A 15,115-nucleotide genomic window follows, 5' to 3' on the forward strand; every position below is an offset into this window, starting at 1 on the left:
TACATCTATCATGGCAACTCACATCAAGCCTAACATACATCTATCATGCATATCATATCATCTCATCCAAGGTAGCAAATAACAAGATATCACAAGGGTAGAAACATAGACATGGCAACATCAAAGAAACATATGATTGCATTCTAGACATCAAGAACACATCATCCAACCAAGCATGTTCAGTTCATCATTAAATATATATCCAATGCATGTTCATGTGGATGCATGACTTTTCTTACTGCATCTCAACACCTATGTATCAATGAATGGACATGTGAATGTATGTTCATGGTATTAAAGAAAGAAAAGAAAAGAAAGCCCTAAGCTAGCATGTTAAAGGCAAACAAACAATTAAACTGAATGTTCAAATAGTGTATAAAACACCTATGAACATTTAGAACCCCAATTTACAAATTACCAACACAAGCTTATAATTAAACAATGTATGTGCGGAATATGAAAATAAGCTAAAACAGAAATGGTAAAACAATCTAAATCGAAATTAATCACAGCCACAACAGTAATTAAAAGGCAAAGATTAAGGGAAGAGAGATGAAAACACAAAGGCAACACAGCAATGTGTTATCGAAGAGGAAATCGAAGTCCTCGGCAAAAAACTTCTCCGCTGCCCTCTAAGTGGTCAATAATCCACTAGAGAATAAAGTTGGGATACATGAATAGCAGAAAACCCTCCAAGCCTAATCTACCCAGTGCACCTAAGCCCTCCAAGCTTCTTACTCTAACAGGGTTACGTCGAACCTTGTCTTCTCTAGCTTATCGGATCCCGCAATAGCCCATTGCATCAACCAAAATGAATTGGTCCCTTCTGAACAACTTCTTAAGCACCAAATAACCTCCTCATAGATATGGGTATGGTGAGTTAAGGATTTTGGCTAATGTTTCTCTCAAGGATGTATCAATGGAGAGGGTGAGAGTAGAGGAATTTTGAGAATCAAAGGATGAAGATTGTGGATGAGTCAATCTTGTTTTTCTCTAAAGTTTCTCTCTCAAAATTCTCTCTGGAGGCTCTCTACATTTCGTGGGTATAAGGGTATTTATAGTAGGGTGTGTATGGAATGCGAAGAATCAGTTACAACCAAACAGGGTGTTTTGGCGACTCGAGCTCGCGATTGGAACGAGTCGCGAGTTTGAGTCACGAGCTAACTGACTAGCCAGACTTAGAAGTTTTGTCCTATAGTACAACAGCTGGCGTGACCCTTCATCTGCCCTACATGCTTCACACATGTGCCACCTTTGACAACTTGCCAATCGTGAGCCAGTCGCGAGATCCAATCGCGAGGCCCTTCTTGAATGCACACTCTTAAGCATTTCTTCACACTCTCTCATACATTACCCTTACATGATTCTCACCTAAAAACAGGGTTTCTAAATGCTGAATTATAAGTAAATTTGGCACAGAATAAAGCCAACTAATGATTGATTAAATTCAATCTTACATAAACAACTGAATAGACACTCAAAAACATAAAAAGGAGCCAAAACAAAGGCATATAACACAAGGAAATAAAGAAAAAGAAGCAGAAAAACTCGGATTAGGGTTTTTTAGGCTGAAGTATGCGTGCACATACATAAGCCTACGTACACGGGCTAGTTGTATGTGTACACATACTTCAAGCCTGCATGCGCATACAAAATTATGTGTGCGTAGACACACCCCCAAAAACCCTAACCTAGAAACTCAAAAACACAGAAACAAAGCAGAAATGAAAACTAAGGAAACTAACAACCTAAACCAACAACAAAAATATCCAAAATAAACAAAACAAAATCTATTCCTAAACATGCATTGGATCTAACAACAAACAAGAATACACTTAACACATCAAAACATGTTCATCGAAATATCCAAACATTCAACTCTCTAATCAAAATATGGTGAGACACAACAAATAAAAATCAAACATAATCAAATCATATTTCTATATATAGAACGCACAACATATAAATCCATTAAGAACTACAAGAACAAGTTATTAAAGATCCAATTCAAGGAAATGGCATGAAGGGAGACTCACCTGGCTTATGAAAATATACTTGATTGATATTTAGTTGGCCCCTCAGTGCCTATAACATAGAGATTAAGTTGAGAGAACAAGAGAATTAAAGAATACAATAGTTTTGATAATCACAACTCAAGAACAAGATTAGTTTTGAAAAAGGTTTTAAGAAATCAAATTGGAAAAATAGTTTTTGCCTTAGAACTAACTAAAGAGAGGTTTTTGATTTGTAAAAAATGTGCAAAGGTGACATGTGTGTTTTAGAAAAGAGAAATAGGGTTTTAGAGAAAATGAAGGCTAAAAAATGACTCTCTCTAGCTAGGGTTTTGATTGGAGGCATAAGATGAGTATTTATAAGTTAAAATTAGGGTTTTCAGACTTTTTGACGATCTTTGGACGTTCTCAATGGTCCATGGGCCGGCCCACATCAAAGCATTATGTTTTGGGCCCTTAAAATGAAGTTTTAAAACCCAAAAAATCGGACTGCCCAGTTAGCCCAACTTCAAACAGTCATAACTCACTTAATATGAGTCCAAATTAGGCAAAATTTGTATTCAAATTGAAGCCCAGGATGTCTATTTTCCAATGAAATAAATACTACTCAAAAGTTCTTTGTGGATCAAAATTTATGGTCAAAACAGTGAGCAAAGTTCATTTTTCAATATTAATTTCAAAGCGATTTAAGCACTTTTAAGTTGCGATTACTTCCAAACTATTGTGAACTCTTTAATTACTCTTGGTTGACATATGTCAAGCTCATCATTGGGGTCGAGAACTGAAATTTATTAACGAGTACAAAATGCGATGTCTACAATAAGTATGAAATGTTTTCGGGTTATGTCCTCTGGTATGATCTGAACTCGGCCAGTAAGGGTTAAATTACTGGTTTTCTATGGAAAATGTTATCTGATTGGCCATCTAAAGTGGTGAAGACTTTGTTGTACCAGCCCTTGTTGGGAATAGCCAGCTTGTGGAGGATGCCAACCGACCCCCATGGTTGATGATCTGTGTTATGATATGATCCCAGGAATCCCTGACATTGTGGGGAATGCTGGATGCCTAGCACAGTGTGCTAGAAGCCTCCCAATTCTATATAGATTTATTAGATATGGATTATGGACTAACCAATATATTATTTATGAACAACTATATTATTTTATGATCATGAGAGAATGATTTCGCTGAAATGCATTATGAGCATAATGAAAAGTTATAAGCTCTCATGAAAAGAAGCTTCTGATGAAAAGTTTATGCAGTTCTTAAAGATAAAAGTTTTTAAAGTTTCTGTTGTTCTTTAAAGATAAAGTTTTTGATGAAAGTATAAGTTTATGTTAAAAGTTATCAGATATCCGTTCTTTATGAAATGTTAAGTTTTGTAACTATGAAAGTTATAATATTTTATGAGAAGAAGAAGTTTATGAAGAAAAGTTTTGTTATTCTATAAAGATGATGTTTCTGATTTAAGTCAAAGTTACAAATTATCTGATTTCAGTAATTTATGAATTTATCAAGTTTTGAGACTATGAAGGAATTGATTATTTTATAATAAGAATATATATGATTTTAAACCATTAATATTAAGTTTGGTGATTTCATAAGAATTGAAATAAATTTAGTCTAAAAAGCTTTTGTAATATTATTCTGCTAAGAAAAAGAAGAACAATTATTTTCCTATGAAAAATGTATAAGTTATTATTATAAAGAGTGTAAAATACTATGCATGAAAGATGTTCTCCTATCTAAATATTCATAAAATGAAATGCTTTGGTTTGCATGCTTTCTTATTAAATTCTCACGTAACTTACCCTTACTGAACTATGTAACTCACCCCTTCTAATCTTTCAGTCAACAGTTTTATTCTAGAGCAGAGGGAGCCCTAGTCTAGGTTTGGGAGGAGTTGGTTTTAGTTTTATAAGTAAAACCCTATTTTGGAAATTTGATGTTTAGTTCTGTAATATTATGTATTTTAGGATCTACTAATGGAAGTTGTATATTTTAGTGTAAACAGAGATGTATTATATGAAAGTGTGGAATTTGTATTACTAATGGGTTATATTTTTCCTTGAGTACAATGCAAATGCTCTGAATATTAAGTGAGAAAATTTATATCAAGAAAGTAAAGAAATAAGAATGAAAAGAAAGAGGAAAGCTTTTGTTTAAAATTTTAGTTAGTTCTTGTTAATATCTGCTTCAAGCTCAATATTAGCATGCCGGTCATGGTTACTAATCCGGGTATTGGGTTTGGGTTGTGACACCTTGGCCACTTGAGAGCCTCCTCAAACGACTCAGTTGATAACATATAACCACCCTAAAACCACTCACAACCACCAACTATCAGTCCAACTCTTCTTGGGACCTCCATTGTGATATATACCCTAAGTTTCACATAAATTAATTGGGGCCTAAGCCCAACGATTGTCACTTAATTGTGGGCTACACACCCAGAGCCCTCCCCCCAACACACACACACACACGCATATATATATATATAATTTGAAAGTTACCTCTTACAGTTGGTGCAAACACAATAATAATAAAAATAACACAAAGAGAAACTGAATAATATTTCTGAATATTATTTTTTTGAGATTAGAAAATACACAACACTATTTGGACTAAGGTGCGTCACTCTTTCTCTTTAAGAAGATTCAACCCCTTGGTTAGCTAAACTTTGTAACCAGTGCAAACCTTCTCTAACTTGTCTCCTCCAAAATACAACAGCCCAACAAATGTCGTATGGCTAGAACAACCTCTGCACAAAGTGTTCAAGCACAAAGCTCCATCAGAAGGAACACCCTACCTTGCCAAGAACCTGTCTATTTTTTTGTTGTATAAGAATGCTTGCGATTGCTGGATTTTTTGGTGTCTTAACATTGTTATATTGCTGTGACTTGGATGGGTCTAAATGAGTCTATTTATAGGCTCAATGGGACTCATGAAATTATTACCCAAATTAATCTGATTAATTAGGTCCATTATTCTAATTTAGTGGGTGTTACGAGATTAATTGATGGACATAAATCTAATGGGTTGGAGTTACACAATTAATGGATGAGATAAGGAGTTTCTGAAGAATAAATAGGCTCAGCAGTTAATCCATTAAGTGGGTGAAAAGCTCTTCATTTTCCATATTAAAAATGTCATTTACTCACCAATGAATATGGAAAAATATTCTGAATGTATCTAGCTTAATATTTGCACAATACATATCAGCCCATTAATCACCACAATTGAAAAGAATAAAAAAGTCTCTCTCATTTTCAATGCGGGATTAAATATTTCACTAACTCCTTATGTTTGATATTAACTCCCAGATTTTTATATTTATATTGTCATATAAATCCATTTTAATTAATTAATATTAAAATACTCCAACAATCCACCACTCATTTTAATATTAAATTTTATTAGTTAAAGAGAGATTACTAGGCAAAGACGGGTCCCTATGCATCATGAAGGTGTGTTCTGCATTGTACCTTCACTTAATAAAACAGCAATCTCAACTCCAGAGTCATAGTGGTCTCCAACTTGAATCAGGGTTGCTTTGGGGAAATTAAGACGTAAGTTTTTATAGTTAGCACTTTACGGCCACGTGCTGATCTCAATTTCATGAGTGTATTTGAGATTAAGTCCAAATCTCATTGGAAGCAGCCCCACCCCCACGCTCACATAGGTGAAATTTTATCAAGGATGCTCCTGTAATTCTAAAACCCCACTCATATGAGTTACAAATTTCATTAAGAGTTTTTTACTCAACCTTTCCACATTACAAGATAAATGCACTTACATCATAAGGATGAAAAATTAAAAATTATTTACAAAATAAATAATTAAAGAAATAAATAGTGCATTTCTTACAACCATCATAAGATTCATATTTCCCATGGAACCCAATTCTTAGGATCTTTGGTCCTTGTGTTGGGTATCCTCATATATGGCTCATGGATCTATGGACTTTAGTCTCATCCCCCTTAATGTAATCCAAACCCTATCTTTTGCCAAGGCCTTGGTAAATGAATCTGTAAGATTATCATTAGATTTAACACAATCTACAGTTATGATGCCACTACTCAAATAATATCGCACGGTACTGAGCTTTCTTCTTATAGGTTTGGATTTATCGTTGTAATAACAGTTTTTAACTCTACCAATTATGGCAGTGCTATCACAATGAATTACTATAGTTGGAATTGGCTTTTCCCAAAGTGGAATTTCATATAACAAATCTCTAAGCCAATTTGCCTCTTCACTAGCTAAAGCTAATACTATTAATTCAACTTCCATCGTTGAATTAGCAATTATTGTTTGTTTTTTAGATTTCCAACAAATAGCACCACTACCTAAGATAAAAGTACAACCAGTAGTGGAGAGAAAATCACCTGATAAAATATTCCAATTGGCATCACTAAAAGCTTCAATCACAGCAAGATACTTTATAAAATAAGCCATAACTTTTGGTACCAATTAAAGATCTCCTGACTTGCTCAATAGCTAGCAAATGATCTCTACTAGGTTTGCTAGTAAATCTACTAAGCACTCCTACTGCATATGCAATGTCAGATCTAGTATAATCAATAGCATAACACAAACTATCAATGATACTAGCATAATCCTTTTGATTAAAAATCTCTTTATTATTATTTACAGGAAAGAAATGAACACTAAAATCAAAAGAAGTAGCTACACTTTTGTGATCATAAAAATTATATTTTCTCAATATTTTCTTAACATAATGTGATTGATCAAGAAATATTCCATCACATGTTTTTATAATTTTCATGTCCAAAATAAAATTAGCCTCACCAAGATCTTTCATATCAAAATGGCTTTTAAGCATATTTTTTGTCTCATTTATAACATGCATATTTGAGCCAAAAATCAACATATCATCTACATAGAGGCTAATAATAACATGTAAATTATTCCATGATTTAGAATAAATACATTTATCACTTTCATTTGATTTATAAGCATTCGCAATCATGCAAGAATCAAACTTTTCTTGTCACTGTCTAGGTGCATGTTTTAAGCCATATATGGATTTAGTTAGCTTACATACCTTGCTTTCTTGTTCAGGCTCTACAAAGCCTTTAGGTTAGTCCATATAAATCTCTTCCTCTAGGTCCCCATTTAGAAAATCAGTTTTTACATCCATTTGATAATTTTCAAATAAAAAATTGCAGCTATAGCAATTAACAATCTAATAGATGTAATTCTTATTACCAGAGAAAATGTATCAAAGAAATCAAGATCAACTTTTTGTTTAAACCCTTTTGCAACAAGTCTACCTTTAAACTTATCCATCGATCCATCCAGGTTTAACTTTTTTCTTAGGACCCATTTACAACCTATGGTCTTACAACCTGGTAGAAGATCTACTAATTTCCAAATTCTATTAAAAATTAGAGATTTCATCTCATCATTTATAGCCTCTTTCCAAAATATAGCATCAGGTAATGTTAAAGCTTCTTTCAATTTTTGTGGATTTTCCTCAATGTTAAAAACATAATAATCAAGACCAAAATCCTTTTCAACTCTAGCTCTTTAACTTCTTCTAGGTTCCATTTCAAAATTTTCTTAATTTCGTAAATGAGAGGTTGTGAAAAAATATTTTCTTCACCCCCATTATTTTTCAATTTAAAAGGAAAATTTTCTTCATGAAAAATTGCAATTGCATCACCAGATTCAAAATTATTTTGTTTTCAAGGTCAAAAAAATCTATAGGCTGCACTATGAATCGCATAACCAAGAAAATCACAAATAGTAGCTCTTATACCTAATTTAGGTTTTTTAGAGTTAGTAAGCCTTACATAAGCAGGACAACCCCATACTCTCAAATATCCCAAATTTGGCTTATGTTCTTTCCACATCTCAAAAGGTGTGGTATGTGACTTTTTATGTGACACCATATTTAAAAGATGACATGCAATTAAAATAGTTTCACCCCAAATGGTTGGCCAAAAACGTATTGACCCCTTGTGATTAATTAATTGATTAATTAGCCAAGTTTATTAATTAATCAAATTAACATGCAAAGTACGTGATAGCATAAACAAATCACCAATTAACTAAAGTATGCAACAGAAATTAAATTGACATGGTGATTTGTTTATGAATGGGGAAACCTATATGGCAAAAACCCCACTGGGTGATTTTAAGGTCACCACTCCCGAAAATTTACTATTATTAAAACAAGCAGTTACAAGTAAAGGAATCTTAGTGCCTTATACCAACCTACAGTTGAACCTTTACCCCAATACCCAATTGGCATTGTTCTATAGTGACAATCTCTTCTTTTAATGCACATCTCGCAGTACGGGACTAACTAATTGCGCGAATCCCAATACGTGACCTAAATCACCAACTAGAAAAGGTTGTTGACTACAAAGTTCTTCAGATCATGAAGTTCCTTGGTCACAAAACCCTATGGTGTAAAAACACATCAACTTCTTCAAGAACTAAGGCAAACTAGGTTTCCGGTCACACTTCTTCACTCTTGTGAAATTTTCTATTGTGCAATTGTTCGTAACCTTTTTCAACCCTTAAAATAATCCTTATATATGTTTAGGGTTGTGAGAAAAGAAAGCCCAAACATACATTCACGGATTGGGTGAAAAACAGTCCTGAAAAACTGAGTTTCATAAACCTCGATAGATAGCCATCTATCGAGCTAGCTGTCGAGGCACGAGCTTCACAGCTTTTTAATCCTTGATAGATGCTAGCTGTCGAGATTTAATGAACAACACTTTCTGACTTGGTTCTTGGACAGACTTGCATGGCTTTAACACTTGAACTTGAAACCTTGTTTCTTGAAGTATTAAACACATCCTAAATCTACCCAATTACAAGTAAAGTGCTTTTTGTCAAAGAATTAGCCAATTACATAAAATAGTAACATATGTTCCTAACATTGAATCACATATTTCCTAATAATCTCCCCCTTTGGCAATCCGTGACAAAACCACAACAAACAAATGAGATATGAAAGAAGTCATAAATCACTCAAATCATATTCACTTGTTAAATACAATAAAATCTATCCTAACACAAACTCTTGAAAAACTTTGCAAGAAAAGAGTTTATGGCAAGTAGACTTTGACAACCTGTATTTTTGAAACACTTTAAACAAAACTCATCAAGGCATCTTAGTATGGAACAGAAATATAAGATTACATACAAGATATAAGAAACATGTGTATAAAGATAGAAAGAAACAACACATGTAAAGGTAAGTGAAAAACATACATCAATATATAAAGAATATAAGTACAATGTATGGAAAAACTGTCACAAGACCAATATACAAGATGTGATGTATCTGAAATAGAAAGAAAAGAAAAAAAATACACCTAATCCTCACTACATTCCTCAATGTGCACTCTCCTCCTAACAAAAATCTCCTATACTAACCCTCCCCCTAACTATGACTACTCTCATAACCAAAACTACTCCCCTTTTTGTCACGAGTGACAAAAGGTAAGAGTGTCAAGTAGACATCTCGTCAGTGCCGGAAGAGCTAGCATCACCATCCTCATCATCATCATCATCGTCGAAGTCATCATTGCCCTCGGATGCCTCAGATGCCTTGGGAGGAGGAGAGGGAGACTCCACAAAGCCACCAAGGCGAGCCTGCCATCTAGCAATACGGCTGACATAGGTGCTCACCTAATACAACTCAATAGAGAGTGTATCAAGGCAAGCATCCATGTGCTGAAGCTGCGCCATAATCACATCTAGAGTCATACCTCTCGCAGAAGTAGAGGGAGCGAAGGTGGATGGAGCTAAAGGAGTGGGAGGAGCTACCGTCTACGTCTGGGTTTGCCTCGAGCGAAGCTATGCAAAACTCTCTCTACGGTAGCAACATCAATGGCACACATAAACAAAAAGTGAGGAGACTCAGGATAGACAATGGAAAAATGGTGGAGGAGTCTCGTGATAGCGGAAGGAAAAATGAGCTTATCACGAGTCACCGTGTCCTTATACATCTATAAGGGATAGAACAAAGTGTGAGGGAAAATCAATAATGAGACCCTCAATGAGGGATAACAAAAATCGTCCCGAGGCTCTGTGATAATGTTATAGTGAGACAATGGCTAGAGAACAAATGTCATCACCATGTTTAGGAACCTCGGACCTTTAGCAAAGGGCGAGCAAGGGGTGTTTTGGCAGTCACCCTAAGAAGATGGTGTCTCACAAAATAGAGACGTGAGCTCGTCTTTGGACACAGTCCTCAGACGCTCAGAACTGGGGTAGTCCGGATGCACTACCCTAGGTACGTGTAGTACCTCGGTGACAATAGCCGTAGTGACTACCATACGCACACCTCAAACGCGAGTGATAAAGAGAGGTGTAGAGTAGTCGAATCAGTGCATGTTGGAGTAAAACTCCTGTATGATCATGAAAGGGCACGTCACTAGGGCGCCACATAGTGACTCCCAACCCCTATTGTATATGACAGTGGGTAGGTCAGTGTCAGAAAAATCTGATAGAACGACTTGGCATTCTAAATGAATGTCGTGTCATGAAAAGTTCTCAAAGAAGTCCGATTTGGCCTTCTCATCACGAAACTTGACGGAAGAGGAAGTGGGGTCAGAAGGAACAGAGGAAGAAGATGCCCCGAAACGAAGAGGGTTCCAAGATAGAGTGGACTTACGCTTAGGTGCCATGATGCAATTAACGTAAAAGGGAGAGAAAGAAAGAAAGAGAGGGAGACAATTAGAAAAGTACCAAGCAGTTGATATAACAAGATATACACAATTGAAGGTATGTATGCATGAGAATGCATGAACCTGTGACATGCAAAAATAAATTCATCATGGGCTTAGCCTAATCCAAACCTACCAGCACATAACAAAACACAAAGTAAAACACACATCTAAAATGCATGAAACATGGTTATAATGCACATGTGATGCAATGCATGAAGTTTAAAAAATCATTTAAACAAAAACCCATCCCAAAATTTTAACAAAAACTCAAAAGTTTTGAAAATTTTCAACCAATTTCAAAACCCCAAAAGTTAGGTCAAAGAACATGAAAATGCATGATAAAGATGAAGAAATTATCATACCAGAAGAGAAACAAGGATCTTGAGACTGAAAAAGAAATGAGGAATGTGACGGGTTTGAGTTTGAGGTGTTTGGGAGTGAGAGAAGAGAGAATCTGTCGAGAGAAATCGAAGGTGTGAGAACTGAAATCGTGACAGCTCTTTATATAGAAATCTCATAAATCTCGATCGATCGAGAGCTATCGAGCATCTGTCGAAGTTTAAAACGATGTTTTAGCTATCGAACCAGCTAACGAGGAGCTATCGAGGATCACCCAAAAGGTTTTCAACATAAAGAAGCTCGATGGATCGAGATAGCTATCGAGGAGCTATCGAGGAGACAAAAAGTTTTTCGATTGATCGAACAAGCTATCAAGAGCTATCGAGATTGCGATAAAGATCAGCTGAAGAGTCTCGATAGATAGCTTATCTGTTGAGAGCTATCGAGATTGCTTAAAATCAGTTTTCAAAGAAGAGAAAAATACAAATGTGAATGCAATCAACCATGCTCCTTAAACATAGACCCAAACAACATTTTAAGCTTTCAAAATCATCTCTTAACAATAAAAATGTTAAGCACAACGATCCCAAAACACACACACACACACAAAACAAGTCCAACCAATTTTATATTTCAAAAATAAGACAGTTTAGTGAGCATACATTAACACATGTAAACCTTGTGATGACCAAATCACATTGTACCTGCACATATATCAAAAGTAGCAAAGAATATTATGTGTTGTGTGTAAAGCATCACAAGATTGCATAAGTGTGTTATGACGATTTGAGATATGAGAAAATCACTTTAACTCACACACAATCATAACTATTTGATGAGGACTATTACCTTCGAGGTACATCCTATAACTCCCACATCTCCTAGAAGACACGCTTGCAATCATATTTAAAGCATTTTGATTCTTTTTGTTTTTTATTTTTCTTTGCATATTTGCTTTTTAAGCAAATCATGCATGCGTATATTAGAGAGAGAAAAGAAATACCCAATGATGTTAAAGCTTTTGACATTGTACTTTTGCTATGCCGAAGCATACAGATGTCATTAACATTGCACTTTTACTATGCCGAAGCATATAGATGTCATTTCATGATTGGCGGGCAATAGTGGTAAGATGATTATTTATGTCTCTCTCTTAGGATTTTCTAGTCCTTCCCATTAAAAAGAGTGATACGAGTGTTAAGTACAAGAAATTACTTAATCTTACTCATCACAAACATGAGCCACAAAGCTCACTTGCTCAGCTGTGCATAGAAATGCTCATTTAAGCTACAAAAGATACAAATTTTAGAAAACTTTGTTTCAATGGCCCTCTAAGGTACACAAGTACCAATGTACACATACACACACTGTTTTTGTATTTTTCAATTTTTTTTTATAAGGAAAACAAAATAAGCCAAAACTGAAAAGAAAATAAACAAAAACAAAGCAAAGCATAAAACTAGACTAACTCAAAATATTGAAGCAAAACACACAAGTAATGCAAACAAAAACAAGAAGGGGAGAGAGACAAAGTGACAGATTCACTCGGAGCCTTTTTCCTTCCACATTTTGGAAGAGCCTTTCCTTTGAGTGAACCCTTGAACCGGCGATAAGGGGAAGAATTGAAACCATTCAAGTTTGAAAGGAACATGAGGGCTTTGAGAAGATCTCCAAGAGGAGCAAAAGAGGATGGAAGTTGATTCTGATCTTTCGATGTGATCATGTTATTGCTCTTTTGGGTGGCTAACCACTTGTAACAATTAGGTCAAGTATGTCCAGCTACTCCACAGTGATGACAGAAATGCTACTTTTTCTGTTTTGGCTTTTGAGAGTTAGCCTTCTTAGCCATAGGGTTTTTAATCTCTTTCTTATCAAGCTTAGGGGGTGCTCCTAAGATAGATTTACCCTTGTTTATGTTCTCACTAGCTAATTCATTTTTCTCAGTTTCTGAAGACTGAGCATCTCATCAAGCTTAGCGCTTGAAGTTCTTTCCAGCTGAGCTTTGACTTGGAACAATTTTGCCTCAAGCTTCTTGGTCTTCTCAACCAAGAAGTTATTCTCAAACCTCAATGATCCAATAGTCTGATTTGCTTCATCAAACATTGTGGAGATTTCTTCTCACTCAAGCTCCACATCACTAAGCTTCTTGGTGGCCAATCTATACATCTTCTCATGCTTTTCTAAGACCTTGTATAACTTTGCATAGGATGTGTGGATGTCATCTTGTTCATCCATCTTCTCAAACTTGGACTCCACCAATTCCTCTTCTTCATCCACATCTTCAATAATCCCCTTAGTAGGATTGACAGTAGCAATGAAGACATTCAGGATTCTGTCATCCTCATTGTCAGAATCATCCTCAGGCTCGGTGTCACTCAATGTAGCAGCAAGTGTCTTGCTTTTCCCAATGGTCTTAAGATATGTGGGGCACTCTTGTTTCATGTGACCTAAACCTTGACACCCAAAGCATTTTGGTCCTCAGGGAACAGTGTACTAACCGCCATCCCTAGCATCCTTCTTCCCTTTGTCTTGGCTTTTGAACTAAGAGGAATTAGATTGCCTACGGTCCTTGTCGAAGCCCTTCCCATTTGCATTCTTAATGAATTTCTTAAATTGCCTGGTGATGTAGGACTTCAACTTAGAATCTTCATCATCTGAAGACTCATCTATGTCACTGCTCTTAGCCTTCAATGCCACGCACTTGCTCTTACTCAATTTCCTGATCCTTGTCAAACCTAACTCATAGGTCTGCAGATTTCCAACCAACTCAGTCAAAGGAATTTTGTTGATGTCCTTTGATTCCTCTATAGCAGTGATTTTGGCATGGAATCTCTCGAGTAAAGATCTGAGCACCTTTCTCACAATCTTAGGTTCAGGAATGGTTTCCCCAAGATTGAAAGCTGAGTTCATTATGTCCTTGAGCTTGGCATAGAACTCATCGAACGACTCATCCTCCTCCATCTTAATCTCTTCGAAGCATGTAGTGAGCCTCTGAAACTTCAAATCCTTGACAGCCTTAATTTCTTCATAGGTTGTCTGAAGGATGTCTGAATGATAGTCCATGCTTCCTTAGTAGTTTTAGTGGAGGATATCTTCTTGAACTCTTCATTTGTGACCGCACTAAATAAGGCTTTCAATGCCCTACCGTTAAAGTTTGCCACCTTGATCTTAGCATCATCCCAATCGGCCAGCGCTTCCGTAGGCTTGGTTTAGCCTATCTCCACAGCTTGCCACACCTTTTCATCTAATGATTGCAAGAAAACTCTCATGCGTACTTTTCAGTATGCATAGTTAGTGCCATCAAATAAAGGAGGTATTATAAGAGACTATCCTCTATCCATAACAAACAGGGGTCAATGGATCACACAGCAAAGATTAACCCTAATCAGAGTGTACCTGCTCTGATACCACTTGATAGGCCAAAAACGTATTAACCCCTTGTGATAAATTAATTGATTAATTAGCCAAGTTTATTAATTAATCAAATTAACATACAAAGTATGTGGTAGCACAAACAAATCACCAATTAACTGAAGTATGCAGCGGAAATAAAATTGACACGGTGATTTGTTTACGAATGGGGAAAACCTACACTACAAAAACCCCACTGGGTGATTTTAAAGTCATCACTCCCGAGAATCCACTATTATCAAAACAAGCGGTTACAAGTAAAGAAATCTCAATACCTTATACCAATCTATAGTTAAACCCTTGCTCCAATACCCAATTGGGCTTGTTCTATAGCGACAATCTCTCCTTTTAATACACGACTCCCAGTACAAAACTAACCAATTGCACGGATCCCAGTACGTGACTTCAATCACCAACTAGAGAAGGTTGTTGGCTACAAAGTTCTTCAAATCATGAAGTTGCTTGGTCATAAAACCCTATGGTGTAAAAACACAGCAGCTTCTTCAAGAACTAGGGCAAACTAGGTTTCCAGTCACACTTCTTCACTCTTGTGAAATTTGCTCTTGTGCAATTGTGCATAACCTTTTTCGGCCCTTAAAATAATCCTTATATATGTTTAGGGTTGTGAGAAAGGAAAGC

Source organism: Quercus robur, chromosome 10 (genome assembly GCF_932294415.1).
Source record: "Quercus robur chromosome 10, dhQueRobu3.1, whole genome shotgun sequence".
Lineage (NCBI taxonomy): Eukaryota > Viridiplantae > Streptophyta > Magnoliopsida > Fagales > Fagaceae > Quercus > Quercus robur.